General features: G+C 40.5%; 1 long non-coding RNA gene across 1 annotated transcript; it reads left to right on the plus strand.

Moving 5' to 3' along the window:
• The first annotated feature begins 8977 nt into the window (after positions 1-8977).
• Positions 8978-10470, plus strand: LOC103641680 (uncharacterized). Its single transcript, XR_002263551.1, has 5 exons — positions 8978-9192; positions 9284-9554; positions 9654-9738; positions 9824-10092; positions 10192-10470. It is a non-coding gene; the product is annotated as an uncharacterized lncRNA (long non-coding RNA).
• The last annotated feature ends 12993 nt before the right edge of the window (positions 10471-23463 follow it).

The following is a 23463-nucleotide window of genomic DNA, read 5'->3' on the forward strand; positions in this document are numbered from 1 at the left end:
TGTCACACCCGGATTTTGGGGCACCAAGACCCGGGCGCGAACATAAACACCAGGTATGCTGGGACCAAGTCTCATACATATGATGTATAGTGGCACAGGATCGAATGTCACATCTTTATATATAACAGGAGTTCTATACAAAATAAATAATTACATTATAAGGAGACAACGGTCCAGCAACCCAAAGTTGACTGGGAGACGACGACCTAGACCTCTCACGAACACATCGCAGCATCCTCCATGAGCATCATCCTGCAGTACCTGGTCTTGACCTGTGGTGTATGTGAGACAGCAAGAGTGAGCTCACATACGTTCATCGCTCAACAAGTTGTGGGGAATAATGTGCATGAACTCGCCAAAGGTGGGAGCTCACGTGAAGTGTAAGGCTTACCAAAGAGGATGGTTAGAGCTGAGCATTGCTTTTAAAGTTGGTCAAAATTTTATTAGCAATTACTAAGTATAAGTAAATACCAGCCCAATTAAGTAGTAGAACAAAAGTAACAACATCACCTGTACAACCTCACCTGCGATGCAATGCATATGACAAATTGAGTTTAATTCCATAATTTAATCATGTGAGTGTCCGAGCTGCTCATGACCGTGAGCACGGCTAGTATACCAGTTTTACACTCTGCAGAGGTTGCGCATCTTTACCCACAAGTCATGTTACCCATCTGCCAAGGGATCGCGACTTCCCATACACCTCTACCGAGGAGGCGAGGCAGGGTAACACTACGAGGCCTTTACAAAGTTCCACTAGCTTCAGAAAACCCGCTACAGTTTATAGGAAGCTCCAATGCAGGAATCCCTTGCAGGACCGCCATCACAGCAAAATCCTCCCGAGGGCCTCCCCAGGAATCCCTTGCAGGACCGCCATCACAGCAAAATCCTCCCGAGGGCCTTCCCAGGAATCCCTTGCAGGACCGCCATCACAGCAAAATCCTCCCGAGGGCCTCCCTACACTGACCACTCCCCTACTGCCCTTGCCCCTTTCGGGTAAGGTAGTCTTCCACTAGCTTTCCTAATTAATCGGCCAAGGGCGTCCCATTAAACCCTTGTGGTAGCACTGTTTTCCCGGGTGGTTCTCCATGTTCCAATTAACATAATGATCTTATCATGAACAGTGATAATAAACAGATAATAAAAGTGTGATCATGAATAATGTATCTTCATACCCAAAACCACATAAAGCACTAGCAAGTACTACCCAAAAAGTTCAGTGGTAAACAAGGTATAAAGATAGACAAACTAGGGTAACCTATTGGGTCCCATCAAAATTAACCTATGCAGATCATTATGATTAATCAGAACATGAGTAGGTAAAAAGAAGTGATCAAGGGCACAACTTGCCTGGGCCTTGAGATTCCAGGTACCAGGATGATCTTCAGGTGATACGTGACCTCGCACTAGTCGTAGCAATACAAACAAACAGTGTATAGGCAAAATTAACATTACACCAAACATGTATGCCAAAATACATATTAATAATCTACATATTAAAATAAGATCACAGGAAAAAGAATTATTAATTTTGGAGTTGTAGATTTTAAGTTATGAATTTTCAAAGATTTTATGTGTTTAATATGGATTAAGTGAGGGATTAAATTTCCAATTGTTTTCATGACAAAACAGAGGCTCAAGGTGATAGAGAATAAAATTACAAAATTTTAGAAACTGGAATGGTTCAATTTGGAGCTAAAATGAATTTTCTATGAATTATCTAAGTTCTAGCAATTATTTTCATATTAAAAAAAATCCATTTTCTATTTTATTTATTCAATTTAAACGAGTTCTGGACTGGGCCTCAATTGCAGGAAAGTCCAGGGGGCTAGGCGCAAATAAACCTAAGACTCAGAAAACTATTCCCAGGACTGCGGGTTGATTTCAAATAAGGGGAAGGGCTCTTTAACAAAAGCGCCAGCGTGAAGGGGTATCGGATGGGCTGAGCCGTCCGATCAGAAACGGAGGGCTCGGATTAGATCTAACTCACTCCGAAGCGGTACGCAGCGCGTCCCGTTGGATCCGAGATCAACGGCACAGATTTTAAAACGCGGGGATCACACAGGTTCGCCCGATCGTAGATGGACGGTCCGGATCCAATCCTCCGAACCGTTATCTCGCGCTCTAATCTCAACCGTCCATGCCCTGATCGACGGCCGCGAACGCGTCTTCCCCAACCGAGCCGACGCACGGCAGCGCCGCCCCGCGCCCGCGGCGGACCATCGCCGGCGCGCCCGCGATTCGTCGTTCTAGTGCCCCAAACTCTATTTCGACAGATGCTACTTATAAAGGAGATCAAGGCGAACTCGGGGGAGGGCTTCATACCAGTGATTGTCGTCGCGAAGACCCCTGCCACCGCATGGTGGCGGAAGTTAAACCACGGCGAGCAATTCCCCGAGCTCCGGTTAATAATCCAGCGCGGTGAGGGTATCTCCACTCCCGCACGAACTCGTAGAAGACGCCGGGCACAATACCGAAGGCCCGGATGCCGACGAGTCCAAAATCTCCACGCGGCCGCACCTTCGGTTCTAATGGAGGCTAGAGCTAAATCCGATCGAACGGCTTATGGTACCCGAGCTCGCCAAGCTTTATAGGGACCGCACCGGCAGTTCAAATCCACCGAGGCCGATGCGCGTCATCAGGGGAGTCCGCAGCGGGGAAATCGCGGTGATCGGTTGAAGCCGGTCCGCGCTTTGCGCGAAGCTCGTAACAGCCCAAGGGACGGGGATGGCAGGTAGGCCCCATGGTCAGCCACACAGGGCGTTATCCGCACGGTGGAACCGAGGCTGAGAACGTGGGCCCACAAGTCAGTGTCCACAGCTGTCGCGCGCGCGAGGAGGAAGGGGAGGGTTTGGGCTGCGCGCGGGGTTGAACACAGATGGGCCGAAATGTGGTTCCGAGGCCCAGGTAGGGTTTTATTCTTTTTCCTTTTTATTTTCTATTTCTTTTCTCCATTTGAATTTCAAATCAACACAAGTTTAAAGTTCAAACACTTAATTTGGATACACATATAGAACTTCAGTATAATGTGCAAAAACATATTTTATATATTTCTTTATTTATTTTAGTTCTTTTAGACAAGCTTTTAATCATATAGTAGAATAATCCCTACCTTATTACTTCTAGGGAAATCAAATTTATACTGTAGACTATATATATTAAGAAATAGTTTAATCCTAATTCTTTTATATATCCTAACCCAAAGGCAATTTAGATTATCTAAGTATCTTTAATTATGTGTTTTTTTTAACATATTCATGAGTGGAAACTTCTAAATTATGATTATTTTTAAGGAAAGGTGTTTTGATCTAAAATCTTTGAGAATTTTTCCTTGTCTTCACAAGATTGAACTTTAGGGTGTTACAAATCCTACCCCCCTTAAAAATAATCTCGTCCTCGAGATTTGTAAGAAAAGGGAATACAAAAGGATTGGTTTGCAATTTAGCTTTTAATTTCTAAATCAAGGGTCTCTCTTTTTATTATTAGTAAGTGATAGGAGAGCATGGGTATTATATGTATGTCCACTTTATTATGTAGGATAGAAGATGTCTTTAGGGTATATATAGGTTTGGGTAAGAAAGAGTGGGGTAAAGAAAGACTCCATCCAAGATTGTGGATCTTGACTCCGTTGGCGATTCAACTTGATCTTTGAAGTCTTGAGTTGATGCTTTATCCTTCTTTGACGTGGTTGGTCTTCTTTGGCCTTTCTTCTTGGAGTTGCCATCCGAGTTAAGGACATATGATTAAGATATATGTGGTAAGATAGACTACATGATATAGGTCAAAATCTGGTTTGATGTCAGGTGGCGGTTGATAGATTATGCAATCCATTAAGACTTTATTGATTGGGTAAGTTATATAACTTGTTATATAGATCGAGTTGTTGTGTATGGCCAAGTTGATATAAGTCTCCAAATTAGGCTTAAGTGATTTAGGAGTATGGCCTTATCCTTTGTACCAGCATTAAGTAACACACACTAGATTAGATCGTATTAGATTAAGTAGGAGCTAGATTAGATTGAATATGACTAGATTAGACTAGTTTAGGTTAAATAGATCTACTAGGGTAGGATAAATATTATTAGGATATGTTAGAATCTTTAGAAGTTAGTTAGATTTATTAGGACCAGATAAAATCTTTTTAAGGTAAGATGAATCTATTAAGGTAATAGAATATCCTTTAATATAAGATGGATCTATTACACAAGATTGAATCTAGGTTAGATTGGTATTACTAGTTTGACTAAATAAGATCTAATTAAGTTGCCTTAGATCATGGCTGTTTAATCTAGGGTGGATAAGTATGCTTATTAGGATAAGATGAATCTTTTGAGGTCAGTTAGATCTATTAGGCTGAGATAAAATCTTTTCAAGATAAGATGAGTATCTTTTTAGGATAAGATGGATTATATGATGTAGGTAGGTTAAAATCTCCTCAAGATAAGATAAATCTATTAAGATAAGAGAAAACCTCTTAAGATAAGATGGATCTATTTACATTAGGATAAGTTAAGACCTTTTGAGATAAGATAGATCTATGAGTGTAGGATAGAATTTCTTTAAGATGAGATGAATCTATTAAGATAGGGGAGAATCTTTTAGGATAAGATGAATTGGTTAGAATGAGATCTTTTAGGATAAGATAAATCTCTTTAAGCTAGATATGTTCCAATGGGATTATCTAAGTTGTCTAGTTATTTTATAAATATATTTTTATACCTATGTGTATATGCAGATGCAATTGTGGACATTACTCCACAACCCATCACATTCAATCAAAGATCCAAATCAGACAAGTATCATAAAAACAAACATTCAAGTGCACAGATAACCATAAAAATAGTTTTGTTTTTGTTTCTAAGAATAGGTCTCCTATTCCTAGAGGTCACTTTAGGCATGGGATTTCAAAGTGTAAAATCCACATTTGTCTTTTAGAAAGAAAAGATAAGAATAATCAGAGTAAGCGGAAATAGATGAGAAAAAGATTAAGATAAGTTTTAGAAAAGAATCAGAGTAGCAAAGGTAAGGTTAATCAGAGTAGAACAGTAGAAGGTGAGACAGGATCAAGGAAAGTATAGAAAGAATCAGAGTAAGGTAAGTAGATAATGGTTGTCCAGTTCTATCTAGGTTTCGTCCTACAGTCAACATTGCTCTGATACCACTTCTGTCACACCCGGATTTTGGGGCACCAAGACCCGGGCGCGAACATAAACACCAGGTATGCTGGGACCAAGTCTCATACATATGATGTATAGTGGCACAGGATCGAATGTCACATCTTTATATATAACAGGAGTTCTATACAAAATAAATAATTACATTATAAGGAGACAACGGTCCAGCAACCCAAAGTTGACTGGGAGACGACGACCTAGACCTCTCACGAACACATCGCAGCATCCTCCATGAGCATCATCCTGCAGTACCTGGTCTTGACCTGTGGTGTATGTGAGACAGCAAGAGTGAGCTCACATACGTTCATCGCTCAACAAGTTGTGGGGAATAATGTGCATGAACTCGCCAAAGGTGGGAGCTCACGTGAAGTGTAAGGCTTACCAAAGAGGATGGTTAGAGCTGAGCATTGCTTTTAAAGTTGGTCAAAATTTTATTAGCAATTACTAAGTATAAGTAAATACCAGCCCAATTAAGTAGTAGAACAAAAGTAACAACATCACCTGTACAACCTCACCTGCGATGCAATGCATATGACAAATTGAGTTTAATTCCATAATTTAATCATGTGAGTGTCCGAGCTGCTCATGACCGTGAGCACGGCTAGTATACCAGTTTTACACTCTGCAGAGGTTGCGCATCTTTACCCACAAGTCATGTTACCCATCTGCCAAGGGATCGCGACTTCCCATACACCTCTACCGAGGAGGCGAGGCAGGGTAACACTACGAGGCCTTTACAAAGTTCCACTAGCTTCAGAAAACCCGCTACAGTTTATAGGAAGCTCCAATGCAGGAATCCCTTGCAGGACCGCCATCACAGCAAAATCCTCCCGAGGGCCTCCCCAGGAATCCCTTGCAGGACCGCCATCACAGCAAAATCCTCCCGAGGGCCTTCCCAGGAATCCCTTGCAGGACCGCCATCACAGCAAAATCCTCCCGAGGGCCTCCCTACACTGACCACTCCCCTACTGCCCTTGCCCCTTTCGGGTAAGGTAGTCTTCCACTAGCTTTCCTAATTAATCGGCCAAGGGCGTCCCATTAAACCCTTGTGGTAGCACTGTTTTCCCGGGTGGTTCTCCATGTTCCAATTAACATAATGATCTTATCATGAACAGTGATAATAAACAGATAATAAAAGTGTGATCATGAATAATGTATCTTCATACCCAAAACCACATAAAGCACTAGCAAGTACTACCCAAAAAGTTCAGTGGTAAACAAGGTATAAAGATAGACAAACTAGGGTAACCTATTGGGTCCCATCAAAATTAACCTATGCAGATCATTATGATTAATCAGAACATGAGTAGGTAAAAAGAAGTGATCAAGGGCACAACTTGCCTGGGCCTTGAGATTCCAGGTACCAGGATGATCTTCAGGTGATACGTGACCTCGCACTAGTCGTAGCAATACAAACAAACAGTGTATAGGCAAAATTAACATTACACCAAACATGTATGCCAAAATACATATTAATAATCTACATATTAAAATAAGATCACAGGAAAAAGAATTATTAATTTTGGAGTTGTAGATTTTAAGTTATGAATTTTCAAAGATTTTATGTGTTTAATATGGATTAAGTGAGGGATTAAATTTCCAATTGTTTTCATGACAAAACAGAGGTTCAAGGTGATAGAGAATAAAATTACAAAATTTTAGAAACTGGAATGGTTCAATTTGGAGCTAAAATGAATTTTCTATGAATTATCTAAGTTCTAGCAATTATTTTCATATTAAAAAAAATCCATTTTCTATTTTATTTATTCAATTTAAACGAGTTCTGGACTGGGCCTCAATTGCAGGAAAGTCCAGGGGGCTAGGCGCAAATAAACCTAAGACTCAGAAAACTATTCCCAGGACTGCGGGTTGATTTCAAATAAGGGGAAGGGCTCTTTAACAAAAGCGCCAGCGTGAAGGGGTATCGGATGGGCTGAGCCGTCCGATCAGAAACGGAGGGCTCGGATTAGATCTAACTCACTCCGAAGCGGTACGCAGCGCGTCCCGTTGGATCCGAGATCAACGGCACAGATTTTAAAACGCGGGGATCACACAGGTTCGCCCGATCGTAGATGGACGGTCCGGATCCAATCCTCCGAACCGTTATCTCGCGCTCTAATCTCAACCGTCCATGCCCTGATCGACGGCCGCGAACGCGTCTTCCCCAACCGAGCCGACGCACGGCAGCGCCGCCCCGCGCCCGCGGCGGACCATCGCCGGCGCGCCCGCGATTCGTCGTTCTAGTGCCCCAAACTCTATTTCGACAGATGCTACTTATAAAGGAGATCAAGGCGAACTCGGGGGAGGGCTTCATACCAGTGATTGTCGTCGCGAAGACCCCTGCCACCGCATGGTGGCGGAAGTTAAACCACGGCGAGCAATTCCCCGAGCTCCGGTTAATAATCCAGCGCGGTGAGGGTATCTCCACTCCCGCACGAACTCGTAGAAGACGCCGGGCACAATACCGAAGGCCCGGATGCCGACGAGTCCAAAATCTCCACGCGGCCGCACCTTCGGTTCTAATGGAGGCTAGAGCTAAATCCGATCGAACGGCTTATGGTACCCGAGCTCGCCAAGCTTTATAGGGACCGCACCGGCAGTTCAAATCCACCGAGGCCGATGCGCGTCATCAGGGGAGTCCGCAGCGGGGAAATCGCGGTGATCGGTTGAAGCCGGTCCGCGCTTCGCGCGAAGCTCGTAACAGCCCAAGGGACGGGGATGGCAGGTAGGCCCCATGGTCAGCCACACAGGGCGTTATCCGCACGGTGGAACCGAGGCTGAGAACGTGGGCCCACAAGTCAGTGTCCACAGCTGTCGCGCGCGCGAGGAGGAAGGGGAGGGTTTGGGCTGCGCGCGGGGTTGAACACAGATGGGCCGAAATGTGGTTCCGAGGCCCAGGTAGGGTTTTATTCTTTTTCCTTTTTATTTTCTATTTCTTTTCTCCATTTGAATTTCAAATCAACACAAGTTTAAAGTTCAAACACTTAATTTGGATACACATATAGAACTTCAGTATAATGTGCAAAAACATATTTTATATATTTCTTTATTTATTTTAGTTCTTTTAGACAAGCTTTTAATCATATAGTAGAATAATCCCTACCTTATTACTTCTAGGGAAATCAAATTTATACTGTAGACTATATATATTAAGAAATAGTTTAATCCTAATTCTTTTATATATCCTAACCCAAAGGCAATTTAGATTATCTAAGTATCTTTAATTATGTGTTTTTTTTAACATATTCATGAGTGGAAACTTCTAAATTATGATTATTTTTAAGGAAAGGTGTTTTGATCTAAAATCTTTGAGAATTTTTCCTTGTCTTCACAAGATTGAACTTTAGGGTGTTACATGAAGTGCTGAAGCAACCTAAAAAATTATTGGTGCGTGAGCTTTGACTACATGCCATTTCATTACTGTCGGTGGACGCAAATGTGTACTTACTATTTCACTGGCGCTTGCTGTCCTATTATTCACCAGCAACTGTCACAAGATGTAGATAAACATATGAGACATATTATGTTACATTTTATGATTTAACTTTAAATATTGTTATATGAAAAATCTTCAATTTGATGCTAGGTTTCTTAAAGAACAAAGACGTAGATAGAGTCTACACTTTCTACAAAATAGTTTCTTGTAATTTCATTATGATGTAAAAGAAATCTATTTGTTTGACAGAGGGACTTTGTCATTTAATCCTTTTAATGATGTTTTCTTTGCAATAATGTCATGATTGGTCCTACAAGATCAATGGCAGGATCCGGTAGAATAAACCAAAATAGGACAGTTCCAGACATTCGTCCCTTTCCTCCGTAAGTATATAGTTCACTTGTCACATTTATATATGAATTACAAACTTAAGCTACAGTTTGTGTTTTATATAGTTTCGTGTTATTTGATGATATTCAAGATTTCAATAACTTACCACACGTAAAGAGTATCTTTGCGAGGGTAGTTGTTAAGTTTCCTAGGCGTCATGATAGTCAACACTTCATCCTACAGGATATCACAGTGAGTTACTTCAAGCTTTAAAATAGAGTCCATATAGTCATGTTATAATAAAATTCTTTGACTCATACGACCTGTATTCCCATATATCTAGGGATCCAAAATGGAAGCAATTTCAAGTCGCAATAATGTTCCACGTTTCGATGCCTTACTCACACAAGGATGCACATATACATTGTATAGAGTGGGATTCTGTCTAAATAGGGAGGGGATTCAATTTCGGAATATTGGACATGGGCTAGAGATCGGACTGATAACACATACTATTGTGGAGCCATTCATTAAGCCAATCCAATTTCCTCCATTTCCAAAGTATCTTATGCCATTCCATAAGGTGTATCAACAACCGCATAAGTCGTTCGTAGGTAATGATCATTCCTTCCATATGGTTTATATATATATATAGTACTAATGGCTGATGTATAAGTTATTCAAAGATAACTAATCACATGTGAATTGCTCAGACATTATTGGCATAGTTCTTCATTTAGAGCCATTAAAGCATATCGGTGGAAGGCCGTATAGAGAGGCTGTACTAATGGATTCCAGGTGACACTAATTTATAGCTACATTATTTTTTGAAAGTATTAAGTAATTGTTAGGTCTTATTCAGACAACATTAATGTTTTTATAGGTGGGATCTAATCGTCGTGGGGGTATGGACTGACCTCTTGCAAAGAAATGCTCTACGATGGTCGTTAGCTAGAGTTGACAATAACATCATTATTGGAACTATGTTGCGTCGTAACAATAAACATAGTAATTTCTCTTGTACCTAAATTCTTTCAACTTGAACTCAATTCTTATGCTTATTTATTATCCTAACAATAGGATGCTTGGAAACCTCGGATTACAGCACCGTTCATTTCAACCCAGATCATCACACTACATACCACTTGAAGAGTGAGTGGTTCTTATAATAGATTTATAAACTATAGCTAAAATTAAAATGCTAATAATTTAAAATAATCATCTTCTTACAAATTATGTTCTAAATTGCAGCTATTCGACGTTCGTTGATTCAAAATCCAAGGCGTCGTATCGTCGACAAATTTCTTGAGAACAGACGGGCACATCTCACAACTGTGATATCTGATTGAGACGTATTCTAGCTTGTTATAGTAGATACTTTGTTAGTTATGATTTAGATGAAACTTAGTAGTAATGATTTGTTCTCTATTTTGTATTAGTCGTGTGTTCGGTCTCAATGTTGATCACTTTGTATAAAACTATGTGACCTTTCTATGAGCTAATAAATAAGTTCACCATCATTATTCTTCATTCATCTTTCTTCATCACTGTTAGCATGGTTCTTGATCTATACAAGCCTATGTCATTTGCATTTAGTCCACTGTAATCCTTGGCCTGGTAATCACAAAACTATTGAAAACAATATCCGCTTACGAAAGATATGTGGAACATGCGGTAGGAACGACATAATGATGATAGCATTTTTGCAAATTGAAAGAACAAAAAAATTGCTCACCGAAGAGGATCACTTCATTCTTCATCTCAAAACACTCCAGACGATGCAGCAGTTTTGGAACAAAAACTTGAACCTTGCAACAGTAGTAACACTTGAGACGGGTGTTTCCTTCTTTAACTGAAGGCACTCAGATCATACGACACTCTTGGAAAAAAATGAAACCTTTCCAAAAACTAAACCAGCAAATATCACCTCTTCCCTTTTTTTACGAAACTCGCCGGCACCTCTTCGAGGGGTGAGGCAGAAGCAAGATAACACTTAAACGACAGTAAACAATACACAAACCAGTTAAGAATATGAAAAATCTCTCATTACAAGAGTTGTAGGCTGTAGCATGGTTATTAACACACAACTGAGGATGGACTTGGTTTGATAATAACATATGCATTCTGGCTTTTACATGTTGAATTTATGGACATCTACTACATATGGGATTGCTCAACCTATCCGAGCATTTAAATGGAAAACAACTTCCTGCAATCATCAATTAAGAGATTCAAGTATACACCACACTCCACTGCACTAATATTCTTAGCAGCATCAATTGAACATAATCACAAAAGGACTGGCAAGAAGATTCAGAGTAAGATAACATTCTTGGTAGGCATAGAACATAATCTTACTGGATAAATATATTGTTTTATTGTTTTCCTCTTCGTTTTATTTTTCTTTCTTCTTGCTCTGTTGTTCAGTCAGTCTGTCATCCCCATAAACCAGTTCTAGATAGTAGTACGAAAGGCATTTTCCTCTTCACACTCTTGGTTGCTGCCTTGGCCCCTCCTCAACCCTGTTTTACTTGACTTCAGCTTTGACAATATATTAGTCAGTACTCCCATAATCCATATCCAAATTCCACCCACGAGTCATATTTCATAAGCACAAAAGCCGTTCTATAATTACATTGTTAATGATACTTCCATAATCCATATCCAAATTCCACACACGAGACATATATCATAAGCACAAGGGGAGAAAGAAATTTCAGATAACATATAATGTCAAATGACAGATAATGCCATGTTCATGAATCTTGATAACAGCAACAACATGACACGACATTAAAGTATCATCTGCAGCACATGACAAGAATTGCATGATCCACGCTTCCACATGTCAAACCAGAGTATAGTGGTGTCAAAAGGGCCGAAAACAAGAAAAGGAGGATATGAGAACAAATAATGAGCATAGAAGAACAATATTATTATTGAGTGTTGTTTGCGCAGGTCCTCAATTTATTGAATCATATCATTGCCTCAGTACTTGCAGATTGACATGTCTAACTGAACTCTTGTATCATGAAAACAAAGAGAAGACTCATTTGACGGGCAGATTGACAATGCTTCATCCATAAGGTCTAATTGTTGACAAGAACTAAGCTTAAGAGAGAGAACAAATGACCAAATTGTCTTTGCACGAGCAAAAAATTATACTATAATAAATCAGAAGTACTTTAATTTTGTATATACGATAAGCTTTAGATAGGGACTTCTTCTGTGGCGGAGGGTCTCCAGGAATTCACCAGCAAGGGAGATCACAAACCAACACTTGGCCACATGAATGAATGCCCTCAAGGCAGACAACTTGTGTGATGTAGAGGCCAAGCAAAGCTGATAAGAGCATAACGCTATGTATTCTAGCTACAGCTAGGAAGCAAGAGCATAACGCTATGCATTCTAGCTACAGCTAGGAAGCAAGGCTCTGACCTGTTAGAATTATAAAAATCAGGTACTACACCACAGGGACAGAGGAAAATAAAAAGGGGTTATTATGCACATGATTACACCTGCAAACCTCATATCAATGTATCACTGTTCCCTCAGCACCGGAGATCATGAAGTGTGATCATCATATCCATGAAGCATGAACTATAGAAATAGGGGATGTCTACTTTGTAACCTGAAAATAAAACACAAATAAGCACTAAAGAATTATGGAATTCTGTAAAATAATGTAAATTCCAGTTACAAAAAACCACTGAGCATGCAGTTTTGGTAAATCAAAATTGATTCTAGATGTTACTAAAATAGGGAATCCGCTGAGCATGCAAGTTTGGTAAATTAAATTGACTCCCCTGCAGTGCTAACCCATCAGTGTCTCAATTAGAAAATTTGAGTAATTACATTCAGAGCATCTCTGAAAATTCAAGTACCTAAATTGTGCACTAAAACTTATACATCATGCTAAGTAAGCAATGTAATTTCAAGATACGAATATTGTCAGCTTTACCAAGATCAATGTCATTTGAAGTACCCAAAATATATTTGGGAAAAACACGCCCGTGCCACTTGTTTGTGTGGATTTCATACCCTAAATTTTATGATGTTTTCTTTTGTTCTACGACTAATGGTATGTCTTCATTTTTTTCTTAGCTAATTAGGATCCATTGTAGCAGCATGCTTTTAGGCTTTAATCTTACAGATTGAAGGTAAACTGAAACATATTCCTAGAAAAGTGAGTATTCCTTAGAATTTGTTTTAGTATCCACTGTAGCAACTAGCAACATGCTATTAGGCATTTAGGCTGTAATCTAATTAAATTCAGTTTCAAAAAGGATCAATCACATGGATGCTGTCCTAGAAGCAAAAAAAAAAAAAGAACCCACAGTAAACAGAAGTTACCAAACAGTAAATTCTTTTGTTCTACGACTAATGGACTGCCTTCATGTGTTTTCTTACCTGTTTAGGATCCATTGTAGCAGCATGCTTTTAGACAAAAGAATCTATAGATTGAAGTTAAACCGAAACATATTCCTAGAAAAGTGGGTATTCCTTAGATGAATAGGAACTGAAACATAAACTTTCACGTCGATTGAATTCTCGACAGAAGTACCTGGAGTTGGTTAGATAGTCATTCGATAAGTACTGAGGGAACAAGCAATTCTTCTGTGAGATCCCATTGGATGAGACGAACCATATACCTCCATTTGAAGTGCACCAAGTGTTCTTCAAATTCTCCAGCAGCTGGAGATGCTTCAGTTTTCATTTTTATCTGATTGGTTCCAGCAGTAGGTCCTGGTGATGACTGCTCTCTAAAAGATGGATGCACGAATGCACCCTCTTTAGAACAAAATTCGTCCAACATATGTTGTAAATAGTCAACAACATCCTTTGTCCACTGAGAGCGTTGGTTATCAGAACCTGGTACTGAAATACTGTTAGGTGTCTGTCGGGTCTGTAGCTATATAAAATTGAATACACATCATCACAATGGTGCAATGTGGCCCTTGATCTTCAGAAAGTGATTTCCTACGGTAACCATGAGGAACGTGCTCAGACAATGAACACAGTCGCTTGTTTGGCTGAGCAAGGGCCTGCAAGGCAATAATGGATGTAAAGAAAGAAAACTAATGAATGTAAGCAAACTGAGCTCATTGCTGCAGCACCAGCATAACAAAGTAAACAACAGCATTCAGCACCATAAATCGAATATTCCAAGCTGAATAACTTTGAATTCCACAGATGAAACATGTGAAAAAGGCTAATGCTCGTTGTCCCAAGTAACAATGCTGTTCAAGATTTAAATGCCAAAAGCAACCTCACAGTAAGAATGGTCATATGTCCTTAGCTGTTATTCTAGCAGTACACTATCAATCAAATACTCAAAAGGAAGCCAAACATCTAACTATCAGGCGAAAGCAAGCTTAAAAATTTGCAAACTTAGATAACAAACATGAAATATTTACCGAGGTTCTATTGAACAAAACATTATATTATTATAACAACAAATGACAGGTTAGTCTGCTCGACCTCAATCCATTTTCTGCGGGTGTCCTCATTACATGGTCTTTGCTCTGGTTAAACTCCAGGCTTGATCAGTAGAGATCCATAAAGAGGAACTCCATAAACTTGGCCAGCTTGTTGTGAAAGAAAGAGCATCAGTGTTTTATGTTTAACACAATATCATGTAATAGGAGGCTTGATCAGTTTTTTATGTTCTAGAATTCACAAATGACAGCCCACATTATCTGCGTTTTCAATTTCAGGTAACCTGAATTTGATCAAACCAGATGGATGGGATACACATGTAACTGATTAAATTATAAAAGCTCCTTAAATATCCCATATATATTGTCTTAAGGGAAAGAGACCTAATTGAAATCAACTTACTGGAGATTACGCCTACGGATGGTAGACTCTTCACCATCGCCTAGAAGAAGTGTCCTCTAGAGAAAAGTCAATTAGAAACCGATAGCCAAGTTATAATGGCACCTGCGATGCTTTAAAAATGTGGTAGGGTGCCTACAGGTCATTTTCTTGCTAATTTTGCCAGGGAAATTGCAAAAAACTAAAGCAGCATTAGTTTCAATGGTGCTTTTGAACTTAAATGAGTACATAAAAAACCTCTGAGAAGACATACTGCATATAAAGAATATGTCCTTAAAATTTAACATGAATTCTTAATCTTTCACATTGCATTGGTGATTGGTGACACTCTAGGGGCCTGTTTGGTTGCTACCTTGCCAGGCAGCTCGCCGGCCAGGCAATCATCCTAGCCCCATGCGACCAAAATCGGACGCCTGGGATGGATTCCTGGGCTAGGCAGCTCCGTCCAGGAGCCATCCAAATAAGCCCTAGAAGCATGTACCACTCAGACAACGCATCATTTGGATTAATATCATCAAAGTCCAGGCATAATCACGTACCTCCTCTTCAGCAGCTTGTCTAATGTTGTCTTTTGCTTATAAGTTAGCATTCCTCAGGCTAATACGAAGCCTGCTAAAATGTTCAAGGTTTATATAAAAAAGAAGGCTAAAAAGGATAACAAAAGTAAACAAACTCCAAGTCTCCAAGAATATCTTACTTCTTGTATTGTTCATCCCATGACTTCAAGGTTGCTTGACCAGATTGCACCTCATCAAAAGTGGGAAGCTGCTGTGCTAGAAGATCAAGCTGGAACTGCAGTGACTTCAGCAACTGCAGAGCATCCTGTGCAGAACCATTCAACCTTGGAAGATTTTCAACAGCTTGTGTGACTCCATCCATCCTACTATCTTAATGAATCAAGATCAGCAGATTTAACATGCTGGCATGTGAAGAAAGGACAACTGAAAACTTGTAACATAAACAGAATTTAGTCTTGATACATGAATAAGTGCACTCTTGAAAACTTAAGTTCCTTCTGGAGGAACAAAAAATCCTCATGGAGGAGGATTTCCTTAGCAGTACATAAACGAATATCCATGGCATGTGGAGTACATTTCGGGTTGATGTAAAACATCTATATTCCTTACAATGAAAGAAGTAATTATAACGCAACTACACAACATGTACCACCATCCTAAGCATTCCCTTGTCGGAGACATCCTAAAAGCTTACATTCTCTATATTTTTTTCCTCTTCAACAACATTCTCTAAATCATGTCTTTTATACATAAATACCTATATTAGAGACATTTTTAATTTGTCCTGTAAATTTAGTAGACCATTTAAAGGACGCTGCCGGAGGGAGTAGAGGATGACCTCATCCTCTAAATTTAGGGTATAGGACCCTTTAGAGGTCCGTGTTGGAGTTAGTCTTATATGTTGACTTTGATTCTCATTGATTGTCTACCATTTAACTGAACGTATCAATTTGCTCGTTAGTACTTTCCCTATCTCTAAGAATCAATGTTATCTGATTAGATTAGAAATTGAGCGTATCTTATCCTTTGGTGAAGTATGATAAGGTGATTCATCCTCTCATATAGGTTTTGTGGCTGCCTGAAATACGTAAATGGATCCGCTCCAAACTAATGATGTTCGTTCTCCATTAAAAGAACTGTCCAACATCACTGTTGAAGGTATGTCTACTAATAATATAAGATGCCTTATTTGACATTTCAATAAGGTTGTAAAAAATAAAACCTATAATGGTTTAGTAGGATGTGCGGATGCAAGGCAATGTAAACGGGAAAAGGAAAGAGCACGATACGCGGCGATGAGTGATGAAACAAAAAATGAATTGAAGAAACGTCGTGCGTCACGCAACAAAGAAAATGTTGTACACCATGAGTATTCAAAAGTGTTAGATCCAAAGGAACGTAAGAGAATCCGAGAAAGAGCTCGATGTGCAACTCAAACTAAGGAACAAAGGACGTTGCGTAATATGAAACCATGTCAAAAGAGAGCAAGGGAAAACTATAGAATAAGACAACAAGTTATGCTAAGTCAGGACTCAATCGCCATTGAGAACCCTACTTTTACCCCGGAGCTTGTGTGGAGTTCAACAGATGCTCAAGCACCTACTGGGTCTCTATTTAGCTCCGAGCTCATGGCTATTCCTGAATTGATCCCAACTCCATTTGTTCCTACTCCATCGGTGACTGAGGATGTTGAGACAAAGATACTGACAAAGTCTCCTAGACGACAAAGACATCCGTGTACAGTCCCTGCCACAAATAGTGACAAAATGACCGAAGGAGTAGACGTTGGGAAGCAGCACTTGACATCTTCGACTATTACCACCAATGGTAATTACAAGCTCATTACATCATTAGTTCCCTAATTATTCTTAGTGGTTAATATGATTAAGGTGTGCTCTTTACAGAGGATGCTGATGAGACTGTACTTTTTAAAGAAGATGATGATGACGAAGAAGGATACCTATTCGCTGGGCAAGGTACTTACGTAATGTTTTTAATATAGGATATATGATTTAAAAGTTTCTAAAGTTGTATGTCTTATCCCTTGTTCTTTCAAAACAAATTTAGATGGTGAATCTGGTGAGGATATTGAGATTGATGAAACCCAAGATGCCTTTACTGTCAACCCTGACGTACCTGACTTGTACGACAAGGTGTATAGTAACATACCAGAAGAAACACATTTGCTGAGCACTGTTGCTGACTGCGATTACTGCAAAGCGAAGAAGTTTCAGTATGAACCACCTGGATTTTGTTGTCGTAATGGACAGATTAATTTAGCCGCATTCGAGACACCGCTCCAGCTTAGGAGGTTGTGGGAGTCTGCAGATGCTGATGCGAGGCACTTTCGTGATAACATTCGATTTTTTAACGGCCATTTCTCGTTCACTTCTCTGTACTGTTGCCTTGACAGTATGACTACAAACATGGATTGTGGTATCTATACGTTTCGTGCACATGGCATGATGTACCACAACGTAAGGTCGTTCGGTAGGGAAGTTGGGGCAGAACATAAACACCTTGAACTCTACTTCTATGATGATGATCCCAGCCTCGAGCATAGATATCGTAAATGTCGTCAACAACAATTTGAGAAAGATAAGGCAGTTATTAAACAATTGGTTGAAATACTTAAGGGAAATCCATACTCTGAGCACCTTAGGAGTATGGGGCACGTTGATAACATTGAAGACTACCACATCGCCTTGAACCTTGACCAAACGCTGAACCAGAAGTTATATAATTCACCCATTACTTCGGAGGTAGCTGCAATTTGGATTGAGGGGAGTGAACGTCGAGGTCAATTCAGTAATAGTGTTATGCTACATGGGAAGGATAGATCAAGCCACGGCATCCGTTCATATCATGGATGCTATGATGCACTATCATATCCATTGTTCTTCCCTAAAGGTGAACTTGGATGGCATGCCAATATTCCTAAGTCCAATGTTTCCATGGACGAAGTAGACGCGTACCGCGATCAACATAGGAGAAGTGATGCAAACAATGATGATACAGGTTAGTTCTTTCTTTGTGATTCTTATATAATCCTTTGTTAAATATGTTTTTAGCAACACTAATTAATAAACCTTGCTGTTGCAGAACGACCTAGCCATCTATGCGTGTCTGTACGTGACTATTACTGCTACAGATTCCAAATTCGTCCAAGTATATTCAATCCAATACTTCATGGGAAGCGGCTTTTCCAACAGTTCGCGGTTGACACCTACATCAAGATTGAGAGCTCTCGTTTGGATTTCATACGTAAAAACCAAGACAGATTAAGGGCGGATCTATACAAGGGTTTGGTAGATAGCTTGCATGAAGGCGAGAACAGAGCAGACAAAATTGGAAAGCGAACCGTGTTGTCTACATCATTTATCGGTGGTCCTCGTGACATGAGACGTCGGTATATGGATGCTATGGCCCTTGTGCGGAAGTTTGGGAAGCCAGACATATTCCTCACTATGACGTGCAACCCCAATTGGGATGAAATAACCAGAGAGCTTCTCCCTATGCAGTCACCACAGGATCGTCCGGACCTTGTTGTTCGCATATTCCGTGCAAAACTAGAGGAACTGAAGAAGCGATTGACTAAGCATCATATTCTTGGAAAAATCCGAGCTTATGTCTATGTCGTGGAGTTCCAGAAGCGAGGTTTGCCTCATGTCCATTTCCTACTCATCATGCAGAGAAAGTACAAGCTAACTTGTCCTGATCAGTATGATCACCTTATCTCCGCTGAGATCCCTGACAAGAAGTACCCTGAACTATACAAGATGGTTATCAAGCATATGATGCATGGACCGTGCGGGTTGCTAAATCCTAAATGCCCATGCACTAAGGGTCGTGCTTCATGCAAAAACCATTATCCTAGAGCTTTTAGCAATGCAACGTCTCAAGGAAAGGATTCATATCCTATTTATAGGCGTCGTGATGATGGGCGTAAGGAAACGGTTCGAGGTTGTGAATTGGACAACAGATGGGTCGTCCCTTACAACCCTTACCTCCTCCGGCTCTTCAACTGTCACATCAATGTTGAGGCGTGCGGGAGCATCAAGGCTGTCAAATACTTGTTCAAATACATATACAAAGGCCACGATCGTGCGTCTGTGGCTGTGACAGACGCAAACAAGGCTGATGGTGACGTTGATGAGATCAAGCAGTATAGAGATGCTAGGTGGGTGACCCCTCCAGAAGCCCTTTGGAGGATATTCAGCTTTGATCTAAGTCAAAACTCTCCACCAGTGATGCAACTGCAGCTCCATCTTGAAAACATGCATATGGTGTCATTTCACGAGCGTGCTAAAGTAAATCATGTTGTCCAACGTCCAGGTGCCGATAGGTCAATGCTTACGGCATATTTTGAGGCAAATAGGCTACACGAAGAGGCTCGGGGCATCCTTTACCGTGATTTTCCTGAGTGGTACACTTTGCAGCAGGGCAAGGTGTGGCAAAGGAGGAAACGAAACACGGGTGGACAGGTTGGTAGAATAGTCTCTGCTCATCCAGCTGAGGGGGAGCGCTTTTATCTTCGACTTCTCTTAAACCATGTGACGGGTGCTACCTCCTATGCGGATCTAAGGACAGTAGATGGTGACACACTACCAACTTTTCGTGAGGCAGCACAAAGGAGGGGACTGCTTGAAGCAGACGACACAATAGATGAGTGTCTCAACGAAGCCGCTATTTACCAAATGCCGTCAGCACTACGAAGGTTGTTTGCAACAATACTAGTATACTGCGAGCCGAACGATGTGGCAGAATTATGGCAGAGACACCTTGACTCAATGTCAGAGGACTATCACCGTAGTACTCAAAGCAAAATCCATGTGCAGCAGATGGTCTTGATTGACATTAGAAACATTTTGCAGTCAATGGGTAAAGACATAAAGACATTCCCTCTCCCTGCTATCATTGATAGATATGACGATTTACATGGTACTGATAGAGAGATTTATGAGGAGGAAAGTATAGTGCCGACGACAGAAGACGTTGCTCTGAAAGAAACCCTAAACGAGGAGCAGAGGTCTGCTTATGATAAGATCCTATCTGTCGTTGACACCAATAACGGTGGAGTGTTCTTTGTGGATGGGCCTGGTGGGACTGGAAAGACCTATCTGTATAAGGCATTGCTTGCAGCACTACGCAGTCAGGACAAGATTGCAGTTGCAACAGCTACATCTGGTGTTGCGGCTTCTATATTGCCTGGGGGGAGGACTGCCCATTCGCGCTTCAAGATACCACTTACTATTGATGATGGTGCTGTATGTAGCTTCACGAAACAAAGCGGGACAGCAAAGTTGCTACAAAAAGCATCGCTCATTATCTGGGACGAGGCATCAATGACTAAGAGACAAGCAATTGAGGCGCTAGACAATAGCATGCGTGATATAATGGGACAGTCTAGGTTGCCCTTTGGTGGGAAGACTGTTGTGTTCGGGGGTGATTTCAGACAAGTACTTCCTGTTGTACGCAAGGGGTCAAGGGCTCAGATAGTTGCTGCCTCTCTACGGAGTTCTTACCTCTGGGAATCCATGTGCCACCTAAAGCTGTTTCAAAACATGAGGGCACAGAGCGACCCATGGTTTGCAGAATATTTGTTGCGCGTCGGTGGTGGAACTGAGGAAGCGAACAACGATGGTGATGTTCGTCTTCCAGATGAGGTATGTGTGCCATATACTGGTAATGACCGCGACCTTGATAGACTGATAGATGACATTTACCCCAATCTAAATGAAAACATGTCTAACACAAGCTACATCACTTCAAGAGCAATATTGTCTACACGGAATGACTGGGTGGATATGATAAATATGAGGATGATTGATCGTTTCCAAGGGGAGCAGATGATGTACCATAGTTTTGACACCGCGGTGGATGATCCTAATAACTATTACCCATCAGAGTTTCTAAACACGCTGACTCCTAATGGACTACCCCCGCATGTTCTGAAGCTCAAAGTTGGATGCCCAATCATGTTGCTTAGGAATATAGACCCTGCTAATGGACTTTGCAATGGCACGAGGTTGGTGGTTCGTGGTTTCCAAAAAAACAGTATTGATGCTGAAATTGTCCTTGGTCAACATGCTGGAATGCGAATTTTCTTGCCTCGTATACCCCTGTGCCCCTCTGATGATGAGATGTTCCCTTTCCAGTTTAAAAGGAAGCAGTTTCCGATAAGACTAAGTTTTGCCATGACAGTTAACAAGGCCCAGGGCCAGACGATTCCTAATGTTGGTGTGTACTTGCCGGAACCAGTGTTCTCTCATGGTCAACTTTATGTTGCTTTATCAAGGGCCACCGCTCGATCGAAAGTGAAGATACTTGCCATTCCAGTCCACGATGAGAAGAAGAAGAAGAAGGGGGTTGAAAGGAACTCAGCGATAAATGGCGCAACATACACAAAGAATATCGTTTATAAGGAGGTCCTTACGCCGTAACTGACATTGATGAATGAATGGCAATTAACAACTTGTAATGCACTTAATTATTTTGGTTTTTAGGTGAAGATGTATTTTTGCCTTTTATTTCTCTATTTTGGCTCCTTTTTAGCTTCCTATTGTTTAGTGGTCATTTGGTTGATACAACAAAGAAAGCAGATGAGCATTGAATAGATGTTATTGAATAGACACATTCGAATTTGAAACTGCACATTTGAATTTGAAATGATCTGACAAGCAAGTTGTGATTTCCATCTATCTTAATGATCACCTAAATAACATATTATAAAACTCAGACTGAATTACATCTTCCTTTTCTCCCCAGTTTCCAGGTGTAACCTTGAGATATTGTTACGGTCGGGAACATTTATAGGCGCTCGTAACAGGGGCTAATTAGGCAAAAGGAGGGGTATTTGGTTTGAACAAGCAATTACAGCCAATCCCATTTTCACCTCCTTTCTCTGTTATCTCATGGAGACTAGGGAGTTGTTTAGTTTGATGGATTTTTTCAGTTTCCTGTGTTTCTGGCCTCCCTGAGGAGGCCTTGTAATCTGTCCAGATCTCTTTGATCTGGATTTATCTCTTCTTCTTAATATATTGAGGCGCAGTTCTCCTGTGTTTTCCCAAAAAAAAATCTCTGTTATCTCATCTCCCTGCTATCTACCTTGCCACCATCCACCACGGGCAGGAAACCGGTGGCCAGCGAGCTTCCACGGCCTAGGAAGCTGCAACTCTATAATACAGGTCTCGAGCAGCCCAAAATGCACAGAACTGGGATTCACAGTTTGAATGAAAGTGACAGAGTTCACAACAAAGCTATATATAACTAGAAAACCAAAGCAGCCTATAATTTGGGACAGGGAGTGGTAGTAGTAAAAAAACTAAAAAAATATATGTAGAAGGCACATACTCTCTGGCCATGGCAACTAAGAAAATCTCCTGCATGGTCTGCTTTCAAGTGAGATAGAGCAGACTTGAGTATAGAAACAACAGTCAACAGATATGGCTTAGCACTTGGAAACACAACATGACTAAAGCTGCTCCTCACAAAGCCACAGGTAAAAAAAAGGCCTTCCCAGATGTAAACAGCTTCATAGGCTATCTCCAACAGATCTCCTATTATATCCTCTATCTTATCACCTATTTCAAACTTCTCTCCGTAAACAATATTAAACATTGTCATCTATAATACCGTGTCCCCTAATTTACAAGCTCTACTGGAGACAGTCTAAGAAGCTTTAACTGCTAGAGTAGTTATGCAGTGATGCTAAAGGTTAAGAGAAGGGCATACAATTGTTATATTTTCATTTTTTGTTGTTCAGTTTCTATAATCTTCAGAGCAGATTGAGGAGTGCTGCACCGGTCGTCCAGTCACATATATGTCAGAACAAAATATACAAACAAATAATACCATATTCTCAGGTTTCTCTTGTATAACATAAAACAAGCATGCCCCATTTTTACAAAGTTGGAACCATATATGAATACTCTGCCAACCAGAGTAAAGAGAACTCAGTAATAGTACATGCAATTTCAGTTCAAGAAAACAGCCTATTATATAAATAAACAGCAAAGCACAACTAACTTGTAGCAACATTATTCTTCAACTTCCTTCTTTATTTCTTCCATGAGTTCATCAGCTATGCTTCCTGTGAAGCAAAAGTGTTCATAATATTGTCAGTAAGCAAGTTATAAGTCAAATGAACAAATCATTTCCATTGTCA

The sequence above is a fragment of the Zea mays genome, chromosome 7 (genome assembly GCF_902167145.1).
Source record: "Zea mays cultivar B73 chromosome 7, Zm-B73-REFERENCE-NAM-5.0, whole genome shotgun sequence".
NCBI lineage: Eukaryota > Viridiplantae > Streptophyta > Magnoliopsida > Poales > Poaceae > Zea > Zea mays.